This window comes from Trachemys scripta, chromosome 1, assembly GCF_013100865.1.
Source record: "Trachemys scripta elegans isolate TJP31775 chromosome 1, CAS_Tse_1.0, whole genome shotgun sequence".
Taxonomy (NCBI): Eukaryota; Metazoa; Chordata; order Testudines; family Emydidae; genus Trachemys; species Trachemys scripta.
Window position 1 is genome coordinate 313,910,328 of NC_048298.1, and position 16,924 is coordinate 313,927,251.

A 16,924-nucleotide genomic window follows, 5' to 3' on the forward strand; every position below is an offset into this window, starting at 1 on the left:
TGCTGGTCAGCTGCGCCTGGAGTGTGATATGTATATATTAATTTTTGTAGATATTCTGTTTGTTGGGCCCTTTTTCTTTATTACTTGATACCAAATCTCATGTATAGTGTATAGAGGACAAATTGTTACAGTTTACTCAGTTTTGTATGTTTGTTCTGGTTTTTCAGTAAACAGTTGGTTGTAAATTATCTGATTCCTTGTTGTTAAGTATACATAGACTGTTTTATATTACTGCTCTGATGATATTTTTGGTTGGTTATTTGTTCCTATTTCAATTGAATTTGTATTGTTAGTTGATAAAGGTACTCCTCCCCAGCCCAAGTTGTAATTCATCCCCCATTAATAAACGGCCACCTGTTTTTGAATTACAATCTACCTCTGTCTCAATTTTCCTCTTCCACTCGAATCCTCATTCAAACCTGTATTGGTCTCGGACATCAGCCATATTTAAATGCACCTTTGTTTGCGCCCAGTTTACCAAGTGATCTAGATCACTCTGAATCAGTGAGCTGTCTTCTCCATCATTTACCACTCCCCAATTTTTATCTCATCTGCCAACTTTATCAGTGATGATTTTATGTCCTCTGCCAGGTTATTGATAAAAAAGGTGAAAATCTAATTCCTGCATCTAAACACTTTTCTCCTTTGCTGCTTGAAGCTTCCAGAATGTCTCTGATGCCATCTACATATTTTATTATGTTTAAGCAGTTGTGTAGAGCCCTGATGCTATCAAACAAGTCCATGATGCATTGGTTCCCTCCAAATCATGGATATTTCAACCCCAAAAGTGACCACATACTCTGTATCAGAAAGCTTCAAGCAACATAGACGGTGAGTAAATATCACTTCCAAAAAGTTATAGCTGTCTCATGACTTCATTTACAACTGTGTAGCCCCACTGAAGACAGAATATGGCCCCTTACTTCTTGCTCATGTGGTACTGAGGGTAGATGAAATAGAGAGACAAGGTGAGTGAGACAATATCTTTAATTAGATTATCTCACCCACCTTTTGTCGCTCTAATATCTTGGGACCAACATGGCTACAACAGCACTGCATAGAACGGTAGCTGAAATAGACAGGCAATGATTTTATGTCTATCTAGTTATATAATCCAAAGTAATGACCCTCAAGCCTCCTTATTATTAATTTTCAACCCTTGACAGTTGGCTTGGTACTGACCAGAGACAATATATGGCAGCCCCTGCTCTGAGGAGCTTATGATCTAAAAGAGAGACACAGAGTTGACAGGATGTACTGGGAAATCACAAGGAAGGAGTATCTTGTTGGGGAGGTGTTTTGTTTTTTATCTCCTTATCATCCTCCCCAGGAAACAGAGGATGCTTTTCATAAGAGGCATGTACCTACAAATCTTGTTGCCTGGGTCACCATGTGTATAAACCCAGAACTTGTGTGTATATTTATTATCTAACAAGTCACTATCTGGACCACGTAACCCCACTGGCAGCAAATTCCTTGCGCAGTTCATACATACACACACATAGACAGTTAACTTAATGAGTGGTACCTCACCTTGGTGACGTGAAAAACATCAGTGTCCTCCTTATATTACTCAAAGAGCTATGAGATCTGTTCAAATATCTGATCTTGCTGTTCCTCTTTATGTAGAAAGAGGCTCATCATGGGACCAAGGGCTTTGATGATGGCCTGCTTAAACTGCATAGATTAGACACAGAATTTATGTTTCTACGAATTAATTCAATATCATCCAATGGGCACACCTTTTCTACTTCTAATGAGTGCAACTTCCCTTGTTCCACTGTAGGAACAGCCCTATCTCAATATTTCCTAGTAAAGAACTGGGACTTGTAGGGTTGGTTTCAGGATTATAGTCTAATGCACTTCACAACTATACCAGGTAAGATATTTCCCCAGATTAGTATGCATTCTAGGTCAATTTATTCCTGCTGTAACTCCACTGGGGCTGAATGGATTTATACCAGGAATTAATTTAGCCCACTGTCCCATGTTCATCTGCATGTTAGGTGCATAAAACTAGAATCCATGTACACCAGGGGTCAGCAACCTTTCAGAAGTGGTGTGCCGAGTCTTCATTTATTCACTCTAATTTAAGGTTTCGCGTGCCAGTAATACATTTTAACGTTTTTAGAAGGTCTCTTTCTATAAGTCTATAATATATAACTAAACTATTGTTGTAAAGTAAATAAGGTTTTTAAAATGTTTAAGAAGCTTCATTTAAAATTAAATTAAAATGCAGAGCCCCCCGGACTGGTGGCCAGGGCCCGGGCAGTCTGAGTGCCACTGAAAATCAGCTTGCATGCCGCCTTCAGCACGCGTGCCATAGGTTGCCTACCCCTGATGTACACTGTGTACAGACAGAATTTCCATGATGTGCTGACATTATAAACATATGGTTTTTGGATGTTTTACATGACACTCTGTTCCATCCAAAAGGACCTACCATTAAATGCCATCATCACAAAGAGTGCCAGACACATAGAATTTAACATTACAATTTCTGCTAAAGGTTTAGAAAGCCAGCAATTCTCACCTCCAGCTCCTCACAGGTCAACCAGTTGCTGGTCACATGACAATAAAGGGGAAGAATTTTATCACAGAATTGCGATTCACCCATTCTGGGGAATGGGCACTTTCCCAGTTACTGAAATATTCATTTACTGCCCTTGACCATTTTTCCAGAACTGCATGGAAGGAGAGAAGACAGGCAATGTGAAAAGGACATATTAGTAATGAGGAGAAGGGGCTTTATCAGTGAAGATACCCAGGCCTATAGTTTACTACAATTCCATGGCAACTACTGCTCAGTTCAGGACTAGACGCTGAAATCTCATATCAATTTTGAGCTATTTCTCTTCCCCCCATTCCATGTCTTGTTTCTCAAAACGCTTTTTTCTTTGTATATCTCTCAATCTTTTTTCAATTACCATCATTTGAAGACATATTTTTTCTCCCTTCCTTGTTACTTCTTAATTAGAGCTGGTTGAAAAAGCAGTTTAAATTAAATTAAAAATCTTTACTGTTGGGTTTTTTTTTTTTTCAAAATTGCAAAGTATAAAAATCATTTATATTTTTCAAAAATCAAAAAAATTCAGCCACCTCTTTAGCTGTTCAAAAACCCTGGCTGCACACTTCCTGATAAAAATGGTCTTTGACATTTTTCAGGTTTGGTTTTCATCAAATTTGGAACAAAAATTATGGAAAATATAATTAAAAATCAAAATATTTCAACCAGCTCTCTTCTGAATGACTCATGTCCTCTGCAGTTATTGTTTATTTAACCCTAATACTGTATGATTTCATCTTGAGTTACAGTTTGTCTGAAAGATGTTCAGTACGCCTAAATGCCATTGGCTTTACTGGGATTTGAAGGTAGTGGGGAGCACTTTGCCCTAAAAGTAGGTGTATCTAGTGTCCTTGCTAAGAAGAATTAAGGCCCAATCCTGTTCTCTATGAAGTTGATGGCAAAATTCCCATTTACCTCAATGGCACAGGATTAACCCCTTACTGAGCATCACCTGAAAAGCAAAGGAAGAGAGAAGAGAGAAGTGGAGAGGAAGAGAAGACAGAGAAAGAGGGTGAAAGGAGATGATGATAAAGAAACTAAGGAGCGAGAATGGGTGGAGAAGTGGGAAACAGGGGATTTTTAAATGTACAGTAATGAAATCTGCTCTCTTCACCTCCTCCCCAGGAGCCTCCTGGCAGATGGGCAGCTTCAGTCTTTGCATCTGTTTATTTTAAATTATATCTGTAAGTCATAAAGGGCCTGAACTTACAAATGCTCAGCTCCTCCTGCAAAGTAAGGAGCACTCTCAACTTCATTGAGTGCCACGGGAGCCAAGGAATGCAACACCTGGTTCAATCCAGGGCAGGGAGAACAGTTAACGGCCTGTTTGCAAACTTGGTCAGTCACTTAAATCTGTACCAAGACCCCCTAAATATCCATTTTGGGCACCTACAGTAAGTGCTGGCACTTACCACCACAAAATGCTTGTCTTATCCTACTGTCCTCGACTAACTTCAACATGGAGATCATGACGTTCAGGGTCATTCCCACAAAAGGGATACACTTAAGTGCTGCAGAGAAAGCCCAGAAGAGAAGGAAGACAGAAAATCGGCTGCTCACCACCTTCTTACAACACACTTAGAAACACTGTGGGGCAGGATGCTTGGGCTCCTAGACCATTTTGCGCTGCGTAAACAGCAGAATGGCTTTAAAGCAGCCATTGAAAGCCAGTGGGGGATTCATCCTGAAGAAGGTGTACAGCTGTGCCCGATGCCCAACTCACTCCCACAGTAAGGGGAGAGAGCACTGGGGCGGGATGGAAAGTGGGGTGGAGAAGAGCTCCACTAGACCTGATCTTCCACTCATTTCCATCTTTAAGGAACTTCAATCAGGGGCATAAGTTAGAGCTTGCACCTCCGTCTGGACAGCGCGTGATCTGGAAGCCAGAACTAGCAACCGCAGTTAATCTTGTGTCTCTCCACACACACACACGCATACACACACTCAAAGAGAGCTCTGTTTAGCTGTAACATTTTTAGTTAGAGAGAGTAATCCCCTCTCCTTAAATGAAAGACAATAACTTTGAAACAAAAGATGGAAGTTACCATACCCTAGGCTGATGACAGGTTGCCCAACATAATGAAAATAAACTCTTCAGACAGCTCCAGTGGTTTCAGATGACACTGCAGCTCATACATCACTTTATTGAAATAGCAGCGTGCCAGAGTCACTAAGGTGTTGTTAGCTGCCACTTTTAGTTCATTTGTTACTTCCTAAAAAAAAAGAGAGAGAGAGAGAGAGAGACTGAGGTGCTGAAGCGGGTTGCACTAGCCAGAGTTGTTTATATGAGTCAAGTCCTTATTTCTGTGCACAAGTTGTGAATGAACCAACCCAACTTTCTGTGATTAGAGTCAGTAGTCATAAATATTCATTGAGTCGTTTGGCTAAACAATTTTCAGCCTTTGAGTTGTTTGCAAGCTGCTTAGTTAGACTATTCACTATTAGCTACTTGTGGTGGATGATTGGTCACCATAGTCACATGATATGTTTCCCTGCCCTTCCCTGAGGAGGTAGTGAGACACAGACTGGGCAGCTTCAAGATATTCAGAGAGCTTTCCTGGAATAAACTGTCCCCAAAAAGGAGGCTGACTTCCTTTGGAACAAGAGAGGGATTTTTCCATGGGTTTTCCTGCTGGCAAACTATATTCCAAATCCAATGCTGCTTCTTTCGGAGATAGCTCAGATTCTGTCTGTCTTAGGGCTTTATATTGCCACTTATCGCTATAGTATCAGAGCGCCTTCCACATAAAATCAGTATCAATAATGAAATCCCTAGTAGACTTCGGGAAAGACTTGCTCGTTAAGAAACCATAGGCCTGTCTTTGTGTCTGATATCATGTGTCTCAGGTCCTGATCCTGCAAAGCACTTAAGCACATGTGTAACTTTCAGCATGTGAGTTGTCCCATCTTATGCATGTGCACAAGTGCTGTCTAGGACCCGGGCTTTGGTCTGGAAGAAGGTGTGGACCTTTAACAGGAGAATACATTTTAGTTTCAGTATATAGTTTACCCCCCAAAAAAAGAGTTTTAATTAGTTAAAGCTTTGGATCCTTTGATTAGTATCTCGGGAGAACTAACTTATCTGAGTCTCTCTCATGTGGTTTGAGGCTAGTGTTATTATTTTGTTCAGTAGCCTTCTCTCTAAGCCCCAGGTGTCCTGCTCTAATACTTTCTCCAGGACACAGTAAATGTCTACTCTGTTTTGCTGGGGACAAAACATAAAAGAGAACAATTGGGAAAAGTTTTTCTTGATGACCATACAGTAACTTGGCTAATAAGCCCCTGCCCTAAAGAGCTTACAATCCAAACATGAAATGACTAGCCCAAGTCTTATCATAAGAGAGCAGGTCCGTGGCCAGGAAGAGAATCCTAAGTCATTATCCAGAGTCCTATCCACTAGGCCACACTGACTCCTCAGCCTGCATGCTTACACAAGTAATCCATTGGCTTAATTGGTATAAAACATGTCTTGCCCTCCACAATCACCGCATTTAGCAGCACTTCAGAAGCAGCCGAGCAATTTACATATTTTAATCTTCCTGGAGAGCAAAGAGCCAAAATAAGCGCCCTTCACTGCCCCCTTATCTAGTTTCATTTATTTAAAACAAACAATAAAAATGAGCACCTTGCCCTTGCTCTATCCACTCCAGACAGAATTTGCAAATGTGTAATTACAAAATACCCAACTCCTTCAGTAAATCCTCAACAGCTCCTAGGGGAAATTAGCTCAGCAGTTAGATCTACATTGGCAGTAGCGCACTCGAAGGTGTCTTTTATGAGGCCCATCAGTGTAGAAATTCACAGATGATACTAAATATGGAGGAGTTGTAGTATCAGTTGGGACAGAGAAAAAATAAAGAGGGACACAGAGAAATTAAAAATCTGAGTAGAGAACAAGATTAATTTCAGAAAACTGCAAACTAGCATATCTGGAAAGGAGGTAGAAGTGACTGACATAATGGAAGGGAGAAAAGTGAGAAGCAACAAGTGTCCTGAGGGTGACAATGAAAAACAAAGTCAACATGTATATGCAAGATGTGATGGCTACCACAAAGAGCCATGTGGGTTGGGTCTTTTACACACAGGGATCATGGCACAAAGCAGGAAGACAACAGTTCCTCTCTGTTCAGCTGAGGTGTGACTGCATCTGGATTATTGCATTTTTTTCTAGCACCACATTCCCAGAGAGATCAACAAATTGGAAGTAATTCATGGGAGAGCAAAAAAGACTGCAGGGGGCTGGCAGAATTGACTTCTGAATAGAGCCCTGCAACCTGACGCAAATCCTATGGGACCTGACTACAGGCGTCAGGGTCAGGTTGGATGAGAAAACAATTGGACCCTCTTGGGCTCAAGTCAGGTTGGCTCTCCTCCTTTAGCCCATGAGATCAGCACAACAGTGACTGCATGTTCCTGTCAGCCACCCCCTCCTTTCTGTACTGCATGCACTGTGGAGTGAGGATGCGGAGGAGTCACAGTCTCTCTCTCGCTGCAGCACATACCCAGCACAGTATGAATTTAGAAGCCTAACTTTAGGCCCCCCGTTTTGAAGGCTGCTGTGGGGAGGAGGGATAGCTCAGTGGTTTGAACATGAGCCTGCTAAACCAGGGGTTGTAAGCTCAATCCTTGAGGGGACCATTTAGGGAACTGGGGTAAAAAACTGTCTGGGGATGGGTCCTGCTTTGAGGAGGGGATTGGACTAGATGACCTCCTGAAGTCCCTTCCATCCCTGATATTCTATTAATCTTATTTTATGGTAGTTTAAATACTTGCAGAGAAGACTCATGGAACAGAGTTCATCCAGTTGCCTGTAGAGGTCATAAAGGAATTTTTCCCCATGCACAATTGGCTAAGTGTACACTGTGAATGGGGTGGGGTGGTTCCCTCCAACCTTCATCTGAAGCATCAGGGATTGACCACAGCAGGAGATGGGACACCTGGTAGGGTGGACCAGTGCTCCAAGATGGTTCAGAGAATCTGTTTCCTTAGATATCCTGCTCACATGCTCAGGGTCCAACTGATCTCCAGAGTTGTGGGTGGGAAGGAATTTTCCCCTGGTCAGATTGGCAGGGACCTTTGGGTGGGAGGATGAGGCACTGATCACCTGCTAGGATCACCCAAACACTTCCTCAGCTCGACTTAGATCTTGGGCAATAGTAGACTCTCAAAAGGAGGCCACACAGCTTTACACCCATGGTCACTGTGGTGTTAATTGGCTGCACTTTACAAGAGCTGGATCATCAGTTGACTTTGAGTGTATTTACAGGGGGCAAGGTTTTCACAACACAAGCCTTGTGCACGCACACAAATAGTGTTCTGCAGCAGTCCAAGTTGAGCTGCAGCAATGAGCTGTGGGATACTGCCCGTAGCAGGACTTGGGCTTGTAATTCATACACTTCTCTCACTAATGAGGATCAACCCATACTGAATGCAGCTTGACAATACTCCATCACTTAAAACACATTACAGTCAGAGAGGATGATAAATATTCCATTTATACACATTATGTACAAGGCCCAAAATGTCTGAGGATGCAAGAAAACAAATGTGGTAAATACAGAAAATGCATTACTGCAAAAAGAGCTAGCAAATTGACTCCTGCTAGCAAGAAGCTTCTTTACAATGTACAGTAAGATATTGGACTTAACCTAACTCAGTGCTAGGTTGAATTGTTAAAGTCAGTGAAAGTTTTGTCTGAGTAGGGTATGAGGCCCAGATCCTCAAAGGGATCAATGAGAGCTAGGAGCCTAAATACCTCTTAGGATCTGAGCAAGGACTGTAGAATTTGACCCGATAACAACAATAATAATAATTTGCATTTCTAGAGAGATTTTCTTCTTCAAAGCATTTTACAAACATGTTTTCTAACTCTCTGCTTCAAATAAAACCCATTATTAATAGACAATTATATTTTTCTATCACAGCACAGACAAATAGGAGAATGAAGATGACACAATTTATTAAAGGGATTTTAAGCAGGTTCTAGTATGAAAAAAAAGTTAAAAGATCCAGCACTCTAGAGATGACTCTTAGCTGTGTGCCTTATGGCTTAAAGCAGAATTCCAAGAACATTACTTCGCTCTTTGAAATAGTTTCTCAATAAATGACAACTCAAAATATCTGCTTCCACCTAGTGGTGCAGGTTTGCATACCATGTATTATTTATATTCCCTTTTTTAGATATCTTTGCCTAAAGGATAAAATACATGAGAATCTATGGAGACAATTCACACTTCTGCACAAAGCCACAAAAGCACTAAGAATGTATATATTTGTTAGCAAATAGAATCATTAGGGAGAAGGAAATGGATAATCTCAGAGAGAGCTCTCTCTTTCTCCTTCACTTTATTCTATATAGGTCTTTATACTGTTATCATCAATGCAGTATCTGAGCAGTTCCCCTAGTACATTAATAATATGACTAACCTCTGTCATAGTAATATCTTTTATTGGACTAACTTCTGTTGGTGATAGAACTGCACAGAATTCTTCTTCAGGTCCTTGAAAGATTGTTTTTTTCACCAACAGAAGATATTACCTCAGCTAGGTGACCAGATGTCCTAATTTTATAGGGACAGTCCAGATATTCAGGGTTTAGGTGCCTTCCAACCCCACCCCCATCATGATTTTTCATACCTACTATCTGGTCACCCTATACCTCACCCACCTTGTCTCTCTAATATCCTGGGAATGACATGGCTACAACGCAGTTGCAAATAACATTTGTCATGTCCAGTTCATTCTCTCTCATCCTCCTCTCATGGGGAGAATTGTGTTTTTGTTTTGTTTTGGTAGGGCTTTGATTTTTGGTTTGTTTGGGGGTGAGGTTATGTGTACACATTGCTCTGTATTTATATTAGAGAAGCCAGGCGGAAGAAATGCACCTTGCACTGGGAAAGGTGGGGAGGTTTGTGATGGTCCTTAGTTCCTTTGGGAGTTTGTTCCACTGTTACAGACTGTCCCTTGAGAAAGCTCTATCTCCTGCACAGACAAACCTCACCCTTACAGTAGAAAACTTCATGGTGCCTGAGAAATAGGACCTGTCAGCCACAGTCCTAATCCCAGGGATTTACCTGATATTTTAGATATACTGGGCCCTGGCCATTGGAGATATCCGATCTCCTAGAACTGGAAGGGACCTTGAAAGGTCATCGAGTCCAGCCCCCTGCCTTCACTAGCAGGACCAAGTACTAATTTTGCCCCAGATCCCTAAGTGGCCCCCTCAAGGATTGAACTCACAACCCTGGGTTTAGCAGGCCAATTTTGAGCACTTTGAAGAGAAGGACTGAGACCTGAAACCTGACTTGATATGTTCATGTTGCAGAAGTATGTACACAGGTTCACAGTGTCTGAAGGCAAACAACAAACAAAACTTCAATTACCACTGAATGAGGGAGCCTGTGGAAAAGAATAGTACAATTGTGTAATTAAAGAGTGTGTCAAAATGCACGTACACAGTACTCAGACTACCTGAATCCTGGCATTTCCTAACTTTCCATTGCTCAATTTTTCAAACTTACTAATCATTATTTTAATGCAGATTTTATATATTTGTTTGGTGTTTTTATATTTTATATTATTTATAAATATATAAAAATACAGACCTTGATTCATATCATTTTAGTGCAAACATCCCCATTTCATTGTTTGTTTATTTTTAAATAAAAAGTACAGGACTAGGTTCTGGCATTTTCTATATTGAGCTGTAAAGAAAGATAATTTTAAGGGTTTTAAATTGTCGAAACAGAGGAACAGAGATTGTCTCACATAGGGAGGAGTGGGTGATGCAGTGCACACTTTCCCAAGCCAGCAGAGTTGCTGGACCCCAAGAGATTCCCCCTCTATTCCTGAGTCAACCTTTGCCAGAAGCAAGCAGACAGAAGGACAAAAGTAGCTCTCCATTTTAATAAAGACTCTTGTAACTTCCTAGGTAAACTGTTCCCTTCCATTCTTTAGTTTGACTTATTACTCAGGCTCTTTTCTTACTGGCAAACTTGAATTTTGATTTTTCTACGTTATGGCCAGTCTTTATCATCTCTTTTGTAAACTTAAATATGCCAATCCCTGAGAGGACATACTTTCTTGTTTTTTCCTGATTCAGCAATCATAGCTCTGGGGATTGAGCTCCCATTTAAGGTACTTTTAATGATGACCCCCAGTCCTTTATTTCATCTATCAGGATGTTCAAAGAGAGCAGCTATACTTCACTGAACGCCATTGCTCTGACTTTGGATTCCCTTGTAGAATGTGTGGGACTGGGGTAGCTGTCTCAGCTGGATTCTTAATCCAGAGGAAAGACGCTCTGGATCAAGATCACGAATGGTACATAGATTTGGGATTAAAAGTACATTTTACTTTTACTCTATTTTTTTATTTCTCAAAAGGAACAGGACAACAAAGATAAAAAACACTGTGAATAAACAATATAGATATTGATGTATCTTGTATGAAATGGGACAGCTGCTCTTCTACTATAGGGATGGATGCCATATCACTAGATAAGATAAAAAGGCCCAACTGAGAGACTAAACCCATATTCGGGCCAAATTCTGCTCCTCAGTTACATGAGTATGTCACCCGCTGACCAGGGCCCAAATCTGTGTAAAGAAGAGTAAATCTGGTCCAGAGGGAGTATAAAACAACTTCCAACTGTTTTTATTTTCTGTGTCTTCCAGCAGATGGTGGTAGAAGTCAATAGTATTGTTCATGCTGTAGCTGTATTACATTTCCTTGACTTTGGCTTGCTCTATGATAATTTTATATTTGTTACCAGGGCCAAAGCCTCAGCTAATGTAAGTAATATCATTTCATTAAAATCAAGGAAACTTTGCCAATTTACCACACCTGAGAATCTGATCTTTGCAGTTTAATACTAATTAATCCCCTTCTATATTTATAGGGAATCATGTTTCCTCAAATAGTTTTAAATCTGATGTCAAATCATTTAAAGTTTAAATGTGTTTAACAAAGATTAACTGGTTCAAGTTAACATACTTGGAAGCCCAGATATATTAAAACTATTTAAGAAGGGTGGGTGGGTCTAAACTATAAAGACAGTTCCAAATATGGACCACAATTCAGGAAAGCAGCCCTATTCATCATAGCACATGAATGATGTAAGCAAGTTCTTAAAATTTGGATCTTAGATCATGGTCATAATTTAAAAAAATTAATTGACACAGCTGGACACCATTCACATTTGAAACATAAAGTAGCTTAAAACTTTCCTAGCTTGAAGTGGTTTGAAACTGCTTCAGAAAATGTAGTCCTCTTACAAGTGTAGATGCGAGGTTGCATATATGGTAAAGCCATGTATACAGAGTACATGCTGATCTTAATCATACAAATTTCCTAAGCAATTTACAGAATATCTAATTGCTTATTTTTAAATCCTAATCAGAGAAAAATTAAAATGATTTGTGCAAATAATTGAATTTTAAGTATTGTGTAACAACAAACACTCTTATTTTCTAGATCTACTGATAGCTAGCTCTGAGCCAACAAAACAGTATTTTCAGCGTTTATGGTTCTTTACTGAAGCAGGTCTATTCTTTATCTAAGAACATGAAAACAAAAGAATTCATAATATTTTTATCCCTTTTGACCTGAGCAATTAGGGAATATTTTGGGTCTTGTGGGTTGTTTCCACTAGGGGGAGAAATGGATGATGGAGTCAGGTATTTTTTTTTTTATGCAATCCTTTTTATTTACAAAGAATGTACACAAAGTTCTATTTCCCTAACGACAGCAGGAATAGTTTCTTGGCTCACAATTCCAAGCCTCTTTCTATCCAGCAGTTTACCCAAAAGCTCTCTCTCTCTCAGCTTTTTCTGAGATCACACTACAAATACTTCTCTGGGACTCCTTTGTGCTTCAGTGGTGTCACACTTCCTCTCCCCCAACCCCATCCCCCAGCATTTGCATTCAGACCCCAGTGAAAGCCCCTTCGATTGTATGACTTAACTCCTATTCCAGCTTTACTTGATGGTGGCTTCTATTATGTTAGCGATCTATTCCACAAAAGAGCTTGATTGTTTTTACATTTATCCTGAATAAAAGACAACTAGTAGGTCTACCAGCTTCAATAAGGCTTCCCCTTTCCCCAGCATAACTACCTGTTTTCATGTTGTTTTTATAAATCTGTATCTTGTACACTCTCACAAAACCTACAACATTATTTTATTTTTACTAACTTGAAACAGGCTATTGAATGCATAATTTCAGTTACACCAATGTAAATCTGTGGTAATTCATTAGAATTATTCCATATTTATCCTGGTGGCCAAATATGTTAGCAAGTCACTAGAGAAAACATTAAACTTTTTGATAATTGTTATTACAGATCTATCACAAGCCCAGAGAATTGAGATAATCATTTTTGGTTGGAAAATGTTGATGAAAATTAAACACTTTGTGAAATTTTTTCCCCATTTTCTAACCAGCCCAACAAGTAATGTTTATAGCCAAAAACCTAAGGGGCATTCAGAAAGGGCAGCTCCAAGAATTTAGTAGAAAGAAAATCAAATGGTATTAAAGTGATGAGGAGGCTGTTTCTATATCACTTAATTTCCAACAGATTTGGATTCAACAAGTCAAATAGAGCATATTTGCAGGTATCAGTAAAGCTATTGCTACATGGATATCTTCCAAAGCAATTGTATGTTCCATTAAATAGTTATTCCCCACTCTTGCCTAAACCAGTGGTTCGAGGCGATAAGTTGAAGATAAACATCTGTCTCTCTGACTACACTTGAAAGATTTCAGAAGAGAGCAGGATTTGTGAGGGACAGGAAAGCAGAGCAGATAGTATGCTCAGGGGAACCATGATGTATGATGACAAAGGTAAGTGTTGTTTCTTCTCCTTCTCTCTCTTCTCTTTACAAATGAGGCTGCAAGTAAGACCTGTGACCCATGACCGTCCCTGGCTGCCACTCAGATGGACAGCCCCGAGGCTGTGTCCAGGGCAGTCTTTTATACGCTTGCCCAGGAAACCCCTTAGAAAAGGCAGGAAGCCCTTCTGGGAAACCCCTTAGAAAAGGCGGGAAGCCCCTCCAGGGAAACCCCTTAGGAAAACTGGTTCTGACTGGAACTTGTTTACAACTTCCAGGAGAACTAAAAGAGCAGGAAAATGGACCTATGGTGCAAAACTCCATTTTGAAAACAATATGGATTCCTGTAGTATGAAAGTGAGCCTACCTAACAGAGGCTGGCAGAGTCTTCCTGAACAGAGTGATCAGAATGGAAATTTGACAATACTTAAATTATTTTAATCCCGAAGCTGTTAATAATTAGAGGCCTGATTCTGCCACAGTCATTTACATTGGTTAGTACTTTATTTCATGAGTAGTGCTCATGTAGTAAGATAATTCCATGTAAGTGTGATGGCCACCATCTTGCAGAGTTAAGAGCACAAGATGCTAGAGCTTAAGCTAAAAAAACAAGGCACTGTAGCTGGGGCCTGTCACAGCTCATATGTTCTGTGGCTCGGTAGAGTAGGACCTGTAACACACACTCACCGCTGGGTTACAGAAGGGTGGGAAAATCAGGCCCATGACTGGCTGTGTGGGTGTGCAATGGAAACAGAGGATACAAAAAGTCCCTCTCGTGTATCTACCAGCACAGCTGAAACAGCCAAGAACTTAGTCCTCAAACGCAAGGGCTGAAGATGTGCTAGCACCATCAGTGGCAATAGAAAATCCAAAGGGGCCAGAATTAGGCGTCATGCCTTTCTGCACAGGTTGGTGGGTGTAGCCAGCCCTATACCTCTAAAAAGGAAATGCGGGAGCCATATCTGAACTCCCAGCCAGAGCCCGTATGTGCTCCACCACTAGAGGCCCTGATGCAGCAAGCCACCCCTATTCAGCAAAGCATATGCTTAACAAGCTTTTGCTTGAATCCCATTAAAGTCAATGGGATGTAAGCACATGCTGAAAGTTAAACATGATTATGCAATGTAGTTGTAGCTGTGTCCGCCCCAGAATATTAGAGAGACGAGGTGGGTGAGGTAATATCTTTTACTGGACCAACTTCTTACTTGTCACTCTCACCAGCAGAAGTTGCTCCAATAAAAGATATTACCTTACCCATTTTGTCTCTCTAAGCATGTGCTTAGGTGGTCTAGCTGAATCAGGGTCAATTTAAACATATGCTTACCTCACTCAGGACTCATTGAGGACTAGTTCTGGTGCGGTACCCCTCGACACCCTATATACATGGCTGTACATTCTAAAGGCAGAGTCCTTGATGTTGTGCGACACAAAGGTAGTCATTTCTAGCATAGGATTCAAAATATTAGAATTAGAAGGAAAACTGTTTGACTGCATTAATCTCTGGCCAAATATTGCATAACACTAAATCCTGTGGGGGGAACTGGCAAAGCTGATTGAAAGTGCATTTCAACTCAAATGATGTATGTGCTAGGGAATTAGACTGTGAAAACAGCTAAGATTTTTGGAGGGAATAAAAGAGGGCTTGGGAGGGTGGTATCAAGTGAAGCCAGCAGACCAAAGTGGAAACGCCTAGCCAAATTCTGCTTTCAGTCAGACCAGTAACAGAATAATTCTGGATTTGCACCGGGGCACCGGAATGGCGTGCAGGGGGGCACTATTTTACCAGCCATAAGGGTAAGCAAGGGGTGGAGGGGCGAAGAAGAGGGAGTGGGGGGTGGGGCCTTGAGGGAAGGGGAGGTGAGAGTGCGGGGCCACGGTTCAGGGACGGGTAGCCACCACACACACACTTCTGCCAAACCTGATTCACACCAGCTAAGAGCAAAATTTGACCAATATTATTGATAATATAGAACACATTATCTGAAGTTTACATTTGGTGTTCTAATCTAAACTATCTTATTCCACAACATTTTTGTCCAAAATAATGGTGTAATTTAAAAATCAGTGCAACAAAATGTGTAATTCTCTTTTCTGTTGACTTCTTCCAAGGACCGATATACAAAATATTTTTACTTTCAAAGAAAAAGGATAACTATAGCACTGCATTGTTTTTCAATTTGCTGATTAAGAGTCTCATTTTCAGATATGCCAAGTTCTCAGACCTAAAGTCAATGGGAGCTGCAGGTGCTCAGCCATCTTTGAAAAGCAGGCCTTGTGAACTCCCAGTCCAAGATTTTCAACAACTGGTAGCTAAAATTAGGCTCCTAAATCCATATTAAACAATAGGTATCCATTTTAAAAAAAACCTATCCTTATTGCAAACTCATTTTTGGAATAACTATAGCCATTCAATTTGCAGAAGTCTCTATTAAGAAACAAAAACAAAAAGAAGGAAGAAGGTTGTTTGCATTTCTAAGTGTATTTATTTCTGCAAACTGAGAGTAATTCATTTTTTTTTTATTTGACTAACAGAAGATTTCATAACCAAAAAACTTCTGGTTTCTGATGTTTAGAGCATGCTGTGCTGGACATCCTGTGCAATGAGGAATCTAACTTGTATCCGGCTTCCAATGTACTGGTGAAGTGTCTTTGAAGAAGAGTTAACTGTTTGAAGTGCACTATTAATTGAGTTAGTACCTGAAAATATGCATTTCCATCTTGAAAAAACTATTCCCATGCTTATTTCAGAACATTACAGTAATAAATGGGCTGTTTTGACTTTTGATTTGTTATTTTACTTTATTGACAGTTCAAAACTGAGTAGTTAAATCGTTTTTAATAGTTCCATTGCTATCAGATCTCTCTACACTGTCTATATACCAGTAAGTATTTCCCAAGAAGGATCACCACATTAGTCTCAGTCTTAATGACCTCTTGTAAAACAACAGATAATGAAAAGATAGTGGCATCCTGCATTGTATTGTGAACCTGTCAGATCTCAGAAGCTATCGCTGGTTCAGTCAATACTTAGACAGGACATCTCCAAGCACTGTAGAAAATAGCATTGGTATGAAGAATTTCACCCGTCTGGGTCAATATGGAACTGGTGCCCAACAATGTGTCTGTCGGGGCAGTGTGTTTCAAATGAGAGGTAAAACTGACACCTGTGTGATCAGTAAGGGTCCCATGGTGAATTTTGTAAAAGTATCAGAGGGGTAGCCGTGTTAGTCTGAATCTGTAAAAAGCAACAGAGGGTCCTGTGGCACCTTTGAGACTAACAGAAGTATTGGGAGCATAAGCTTTCGTGGGTAAGAACCTCACTTCTTCAGATGCACTTCTTGCAAATCTCTAGAGGCAGGTATATATCAGTGTGGAGATAACGAGGTTAGTTCAATCAGGGAGGGTGAGGTGCTCTGCTAGCAGTTGAGGTGTGAACACCAAGGGAGGAGAAACTGTTTCTGTAGTTGGATAGCCATTCACAGTCTTTGTTTAATCCTGATCTGATGGTGTCAAATTTGCAAATGAACTG